This window comes from Lynx rufus, unplaced genomic scaffold (assembly GCF_022079265.1).
Source record: "Lynx rufus isolate CCGP_SWC_20201006 ecotype Redwood Valley unplaced genomic scaffold, mLynRuf1.p SCAF_32, whole genome shotgun sequence".
Taxonomy (NCBI): Eukaryota; Metazoa; Chordata; class Mammalia; order Carnivora; family Felidae; genus Lynx; species Lynx rufus.
The window spans coordinates 4,629,967-4,638,159 of NW_025814848.1; positions in this window are offsets into that span (position 1 = coordinate 4,629,967).

The window sequence follows — 8,193 nt, forward strand, 5'->3', positions numbered from 1 at the left end:
CATATTGTACACACATATGGTTATACTTGTATGATTCACATTTAACATTAGAAAACTATTTTAATAGATCTAGTAAGTGACCATAACTGGAGAGGGTAAATAAGTAGAATATAAATGAGTGAGAATAGAGTGTTTTCCGTGGGAAGGAAGCATGTCAGAATCATCTACAGGTCTTTTGCAGAGGGAGAAAAGCAATACTTTACAAGAATAGAAGAAAGTTACAGCTGGGGCGTCTGGGTGGCTCAGTCTGTTAAGCGTCCGACTCCGGCTCAGGTCACGATCTCGGGGTTTGTGAGTTCGAGCCCTGTGTCGGGCTCTGTGCTGACAGCTCAGAGCCTGGAGCCTGCTTCGGATTCTTTGTCTCCCTCTCCCTCTCTCTCTGCCCCTCCCCTGCTCATACTCTGTCTCTGACTCTCTCTCTCTCTAAAAAATAAATAAACATTAAAAAAAATGTAGAGGAAAGGTAACAGCTGTTGCAGGCAGCCACGATCTGTTCCATAAGTCCGTGTCAGGACTGGGTTAGAGCCCGTGCCGTGGACGATAAGACTCCACAGGAACGGCTGGATGAAACTAAAAATCCACACAAATTTCCAGAACCCGTTTCAGTATCAAATCGTGCTTCCTACTCGGTTGAACTGTAGGAAATGACTGGTTTTCCTTCAACTTAAAGAGGCTGAATGTTGGCCATGTATTGTAGTCGTGTCATGTCAATACACGCTCAAGGGACGTCATGTGAAGTCGTATACAGCATGGTGGGACTCGAGTGGTGGAAGAAATAAACGTGTAGTATGCGCCCCATTTAGTTTATTTTTTAAAACATGTTTTATTGTTTTCTTGCTATTACAAAAGTAATGCATGTTTATCATGCAACATTGGAAAAACACTGGCACGCAGGGCGCCTGGGTGGCTCAGTTGGTGAAGCGTCCAGCTTCGGCTCAGGTCATGATCTCGCAGTTCGTGGGTTCGAGCCCCGTGTGGGGCTCTGTGCTGACAGCTCAGAGCCTGGAGCTCCCCCTCCCCTGCTAGTGCTCTGTCTCTGTCTGTCTCTCTGAAAAATAAATAAACATTAAAAAAAAAAGGAAAAATACTGACAAGCAAAAAAAGAAAAAAAAATCCCCAAAAATCCCCCAAAATCTCTCAACTCCCAGAGCTTAGCTGCCATGACCATTTTTGTCTGATTTTTTATGACCTTTTCTGGGGCCCTATGTTTTATGATAGAAATGAAATCATGTGATGCAAACTGAACCCACTCTTTCCACTTGTGAGTTTGGGCACTCTCCCCTGTGCCATTTAGGGCGTCCGTTTCGTGTGCGTTTAGTGTTTCTTGTTTGGACAAAACAATTTGTTTACGAATCCCCACTTGGACTGAGGTTACCTGCCAGCCGGGTGGCGAGCGACTGGGTCCGGGCCTCACCCCGGGGGGCAGACGAGGGACGCTCTCCTAACCCGAGTGCCCCTGCCGCTCTGCCTGCAGCCCTCCTTCACCCCGAGTCCAGGGGAGCGGGGCCCCCACCGCAGCCACATCCCGGCCCCGAGACCCCTGCGCGGCCCCTGCCCCCCCAAGCCCCCGTGTCCTGTGAGCCCGTCCTCCTCGGCCTCCGGGGTCAGTTGCCTTCCGCAGCTGCTGCCTCGGTGACGTCCCAGGGTCCTGTGACGGCTTTTCCCTTTAGTACACAGCCAGCAGCTACGCCAAAGCCTCCGTCAGATCGTGGTGCGCGTTCTGCCAGGTACCCACTGGGACGAGTCCCCCGGCTGTTAGACGCCCGCTCATCGGCACGTGTACGTTTTTTCGATAAACGCACTCACGGTTGCCCCTCGGGATGTCTGCTCACTGTGACTTCCTCCGGCAAGATGGGGACGTGGCCACACAACCTGGGGACACTGAACAGTCTCACCTTTAACGTTGTCATTTGTTAAAGAAGTATAACTTAGTAAAGTCGACTAAACGTAAGTGTTGAACTACTAGGTAATCCTGAAAAGCAAGGACTTAAAGGGAATCAGATTCCGTGCGGAGCCTCTCAGCTTTCAGACCGCAGCTCCGTCTCGTCACGCGTCTCCAGGAGCCGGGCACCGTGTTCTGCACACAGCAGCCTGGGTTTGGCTCAGGGGCACTCTCTGCGGGCGCGTTGGTCCTCGTCACCCGCTGAGGACGCTGGCCGTGGGCACTCGCTCCACCTGCGTGAGGCCAGGGCCCGAGTGCGTCCGACGTCCAAGTCGGCACAAGCAGGAGACACTGGACCTTGACGCCGTGGCTCCCCGCGGGCGAGCGGGAACTGCGCGCAGCCCCTCGCGGATCCCCCAAGATGCCGGAGGGGAAGCCGTCTGTGCAGGCGCCGCGGCAGGTGGACGGTGGGCCTCCCGGGGCTCCCGGCGGGATCCGGACGCGGGTGTCCACCTCCGGGGAGCGAAGGCCCTGCCGCAGGGGTGCGGCCGCCGTGCAGGCGGAGAAGGCGTGCACGGTTTTCAAAGCTTCCCTCCCGCCGGCCAGAGCCACCCCGACGGCGCCCCGCTGTCACTCTGTGTGGAGCAGGGGGAGCACGGCCGCCGTGTGTTGGGGCCGCGGGCTCGCCTCGCCTTCTGGAGACGGCCTCCCCGCGCACCGGGGGACGCCCCACACCATCTGGCCCTTTCAGTAGAAGGCACGGTGTTTGAGGGGAAGTGGCAGGACCATGGGGCTCCAGCAGCCCTGCGCCAGCCCAGGAGGGTCTGCTCGGTCGCCCACGCGGGTGAGGAAGCGGGGGCTTGTGCCCGGAGGCTGGCAGCTCGCGGCAGGTCAGCCCTGCCTGGGTCCCCGATGCACGGAGCGGAGCCGTGCGCAGGCGGCCCTAGGGCCATGCCCCCCAGACATCCCGGCAGGGCAGCGGGACAGACAGACGGCTCTGCCATCGCGGGTGGGGGTGGGGTGGGGGCAGGAGAAAACCGCCAGAAGGAGGAAAACTCCAGCTGGACGGCTAGTGGGGTCACCTCCCTCTGTTTCTCTACGCTGAGCGACGTGGTCTCATTACGTGACAGTGTTTCAGGGGTAAGCTCTGTGGAGGGGCCGGGACGGTGAGTGGGGGCCACGGAAGGGCAGGGGGAGGGACCGCGGGCGGGTGACGGCTGTGTGCGTGTGGCAGAGGTCTCCATCCGCGGCCCCCAGGGCCTCGTGCTCTCTTCTCCAAGGCTGTCCCCGGGCCCCGCCCTGGAGGGTTCTCCGGGAAACCTCTGGAAATGACCGCTGCCCCCCGCCCCTCCCCTCCTCACACCGTTTGCTCAGACTGTCGACACGGGAAGAGTCCGCGCGTTGGCCCCGCTTGGAAACCCCCAGGTGATGCCGATGCGTGGGGGCAGGTCGCGGGGTCAGTGTCCACGTGTGGGTCCCAGCCCGTCCCCTGTCAGCTGCCTGCTGTGGTGGGCTCAGCGGTACTTAAACTGCCCACGTGTTTATTAGTTTGGCCTTGACGGGCTGTGCGGGCACCAGAGGGTTTCTTGCGAAGGGGGTGCTGCCCGTCAGGAACAGCACACGCTCAGATTCGGGCGGCTTCCCGCGGCCGTGGCTCCCGCCTCGGTTTCCCCGTGGAGGCGCCGACTGGGTGTCAGGCTTCGCTCTGAATAACGGAACTTGGCAGGGACGGGGCATCCTGGATGCCGACGGTTCTTGGCCCCGCGGCCTCGGCACCAGGCTCGTTATGGCGCCAGTTATGGGACGGCGGGAACTCCTAGGCCTAAAGCTGCACGGACTTCAGGGTCAGGCGCCTTCGGGCTCCACAGGCTGTTGTAAACAGCGGTCACCTGCCTCTTGCATCCCCGCGGAGGTGGAGGAGTTATGTCCAGACCCAAAAGAACGGGGTCAGTGGGGCTCGTCGGGAACCAGCCGCAAGCACTAAGTGGCTTCGAGGCTCAAGCCGCTTTCGGGTTGTGGGGTGCAGGGACCCTCAGTGCGTCAGTTCCTACGTCTGTGAACCGTGGGCCCCAAGAGGAGCCCCCCCTCCAGGCGTGGGCGTAAAAAGTGACCGAGTGTGTGCGAATGAGCACCCACCCAGACCCGCCCGCGTCGGCAGGGACAGAGCTTCGGGGGCAGCCTCGTCTGGGGACGTTTACATCCGGGTGGAGAGATCAGCCGCCGTGTGAGGGTCTGCTCCACGCCAGCCACCGCCGGGCACCTTCACTGAGGGCGGTGTGCACATACGGGCAGAGGCGCGAACCCACAGGAACAGTGCGCGGGCGGGGGACGGGTGCCGGCTCTGCAGAGGGTGCTCTTAGCATGGAGGGGGAGGGGGTCTGACTCTTCCCAGCACGTGGGCTGTGGGGACAGGGCGGGGAGCTCGGGTGTGGCTCCTGTGTCAGGCTGGGCACTGAGTGACGTCCCGGACAGAGGAGGCCCCAGGCGCCGGGGTGGGGGGCGGGCGGAGGGTGTGAGGTCGAGGGCGGCACCAAGTGGTGAGTGACGCTCTCACCGCGATGTGAGTCAGCTGCAGGGTGAGGACGCCTCCAGGAGATGGCGCCCCCTGGGGTGTCCACGCAGAAACCGGCTGCTCAGGCCAGGACAGCGGAGAAGGACGCGCTCTCAGGGGAGCCCGGGGCAGACAGAGGCCTCCCTGCCTTCTGTGCCAGCTGTGTTTGCAGGGGGGCGGCTCCAGGCAGGGGCCCTGCCGGCGGGACTGGGGGTGCCCCTCGGCCGGGCCACCTGGACCCGGCATCTCCTGTCGGTGGCCAAGCCTTCCCAGGCCGAGGGTCAGCCCGCCTCTGTGGGGCCTCCTGCCCCGGCTTCCCACATCTGCTCCTTTGCAGCTGCCGGTCCTGTCCCTGCTCCGTGCTCCCAGGCTGCCGGGTCCTCCCCAGCTCCGTGCCCCCAGGCTGCCGGGTCCTCCCCAGCTCCGTGCCCCCAGGCTGCCGGGTAATCCCCTGCTCTGTGCCCCAAGGCTTCTGGGTCCTCCCCAGCTCCGTGCTCCCAGGCTGCCGGGTCCTCCCCAGCTCCGTGCTCCCAGGCTGCCGGGTCCTCCCCAGCTCCGTGCCCCCAGGCTGCCGGGTCCTCCCCAGCTCCGTGCCCCCAGGCTGCCGGGTCCTCCCCAGCTCCGTGCCCCCAGGCTGCCGGATCCTCCCCAGCTCCGTGCCCCAGGCTGCCGGGTCCTCCCCAGCTCCGTGCTCCCCTCCACAGCTCCGTGCCCCCAGGCTGCCGGGTCCTCCCCTGCTCCGTGCCCCAAGGCTTCTGGGTCCTTCCCAGCTCCGTGCTCCCAGGCTGCCGGGTCCTCCCCAGCTCCGTGCTCCCAGGCTGCCGGGTCCTCCCCAGCTCCGTGCCCCAAGGCTTCCGGGTCCTCCCCAGCTCCGTGCCCCCAGGCTGCCGGGTCCTCCCCAGCTCCGTGCCCCAGGCTGCCGGGTCCTCCCCAGCTCCGTGCTCCCCTCCACAGCTCCGTGCCCCCAGGCTGCCGGGTCCTCCCCAGCTCCGTGCCCCCAGGCTGCCGGGTCCTCCCCAGCTCCGTGCTCCCAGGCTGCCGGGTCCTCCCCAGCTCCGTGCTCCCAGGCTGCCGGGTCCTCCCCAGCTCCGTGCCCCAAGGCTTCCGGGTCCTCCCCAGCTCCGTGCCCCCAGGCTGCCGGATCCTCCCCAGCTCCGTGCCCCAGGCTGCCGGGTCCTCCCCAGCTCCGTGCTCCCCTCCACAGCTCCGTGCCCCCAGGCTGCCGGGTCCTCCCCAGCTCCGTGCCCCCAGGCTGCCGGGTCCTCCCCAGCTCCGTGCCCCCAGGCTGCCGGGTCCTCCCCAGCTCCGTGCTCCCAGGCTGCCGGGTCCTCCCCAGCTCCGTGCCCCCAGGCTGCCGGGTCCTCCCCAGCTCCGTGCCCCCAGGCTGCCGGGTCCTCCCCAGCTCCGTGCCCCCAGGCTGCCGGGTCCTCCCCAGCTCCGTGCCCCCAGGCTGCCGGGTCCTCCCCAGCTCTGTGCTCCCAGGCTGCCGGGTCCTCCCCAGCTCCGTGCCCCCAGGCTGCCGGGTCCTCCCCAGCTCTGTGCTCCCAGGCTGCCGGGTCCTCCCCAGCTCCGTGCTCCCCTCCACAGCTCCGTGCCCCCAGGCTGCCGGGTCCTCCCCTGCTCCGTGCCCCAAGGCTTCTGGGTCCTTCCCAGCTCCGTGCTCCCAGGCTGCCGGGTAATCCCCTGCTCTGTGCCCCAAGGCTTCTGGGTCCTCCCCAGCTCCGTGCTCCCAGGCTGCCGGGTCCTCCCCAGCTCCGTGCTCCCAGGCTGCCGGGTCCTCCCCAGCTCCGTGCCCCCAGGCTGCCGGGTCCTCCCCAGCTCCGTGCCCCCAGGCTGCCGGGTCCTCCCCAGCTCCGTGCCCCCAGGCTGCCGGGTCCTCCCCAGCTCCGTGCCCCCAGGCTGCCGGGTCCTCCCCAGCTCTGTGCTCCCAGGCTGCCGGGTCCTCCCCAGCTCCATGCTCCCCTCCCCAGCTCCGTGCCCCCAGGCTGCCGGGTCCTCCCCAGCTCCGTGCCCCCAGGCTGCCGGGTCCTCCCCAGCTCCGTGCCCCCAGGCTGCCGGGTCCTCCCCAGCTCTGTGCTCCCAGGCTGCCGGGTCCTCCCCAGCTCCGTGCTCCCCTCCACAGCTCCGTGCCCCCAGGCTGCCGGGTCCTCCCCTGCTCCGTGCCCCAAGGCTTCTGGGTCCTTCCCAGCTCCGTGCTCCCAGGCTGCCGGGTAATCCCCTGCTCTGTGCCCCAAGGCTTCTGGGTCCTCCCCAGCTCCGTGCTCCCAGGCTGCCGGGTCCTCCCCAGCTCCGTGCTCCCAGGCTGCCGGGTCCTCCCCAGCTCCGTGCCCCCAGGCTGCCGGGTCCTCCCCAGCTCCGTGCCCCCAGGCTGCCGGGTCCTCCCCAGCTCCGTGCCCCCAGGCTGCCGGGTCCTCCCCAGCTCCGTGCCCCCAGGCTGCCGGGTCCTCCCCAGCTCCGTGCCCCCAGGCTGCCGGGTCCTCCCCAGCTCTGTGCTCCCAGGCTGCCGGGTCCTCCCCAGCTCCATGCTCCCCTCCCCAGCTCCGTGCCCCCAGGCTGCCGGGTCCTCCCCAGCTCCGTGCCCCCAGGCTGCCGGGTCCTCCCCAGCTCCGTGCCCCCAGGCTGCCGGGTCCTCCCCAGCTCCGTGCCCCCAGGCTGCCGGGTCCTCCCCAGCTCCGTGCTCCCAGGCTTCTGGGTCCTCCCCAGCTCCGTGCTCCCAGGCTTCTGGGTCCTCCCCAGCTCCGTGCTCCCAGGCTGCCGGGTCCTCCCCAGCTCCGTGCTCCCAGGCTGCCGGGTCCTCCCCAGCTCCGTGCTCCCAGGCTGCCGGGTCCTCCCCAGCTCCGTGCCCCAAGGCTTCTGGGTCCTCCCCAGCTCCGTGCCCCCAGGCTGCCGGGTCCTCCCCAGCTCCGTGCCCCCAGGCTGCCGGGTCCTCCCCAGCTCCGTGCCCCCAGGCTGCCGGGTCCTCCCCAGCTCTGTGCTCCCAGGCTGCCGGGTCCTCCCCAGCTCCGTGCTCCCCTCCCCAGCTCCGTGCCCCCAGGCTGCCGGGTCCTCCCCAGCTCCGTGCCCCCAGGCTGCCGGGTCCTCCCCAGCTCCGTGCCCCCAGGCTGCCGGGTCCTCCCCAGCTCCGTGCCCCCAGGCTGCCGGGTCCTCCCCAGCTCCGTGCTCCCAGGCCATGTGCGGTCAGGGAGGATTCGTGCTCACTGTGCCCAGGACCCCTTTGATCTACGTTTCAGCTTCGGTGGTTGAATTCTGACACCCAGGCTGCGTGATTTTCTCCTGCTCTGCCTGGAGTCAAGCCAGGCTGGCCACGTCTGTCCTCAGGGTCCCCTCGAGGGGTGGGCTTCCCGTGGGCCTTTCAGAAGGAGCCCCCCCTCCCCCACAGGGGACACCGACAGCACGTGCCACCAAGGATCTAGGGACAAAGCTGTGGAGAAAACATGCGAGTCGAGACAATTATTCTTTCTCCTGACCCCCGGAAACAGCAAACAAAGCAGATCTGGCCTCATTGTTAGATTTTATCGCGATGTCTCATTCCAGCTGAAGGAATGCGATGGCCGAGCCCCCAAATCCTCACCAGCTCCGGCCCTGAACTCTGAGTACAAGGAACAAGGACCCCGGCTTAGCTGGTGTCGATCTGCCTTGTTTTTCTGAGGTTCTTCCGCACACCCAGCCCATCTGCCCGTTTCCTCCCGGCGGCTCCTTGGGGACAGCAGCGCCTCACAGGCGAACAGCGCCCTCACGCAGAGGGTGGGGCCGGGGCCAC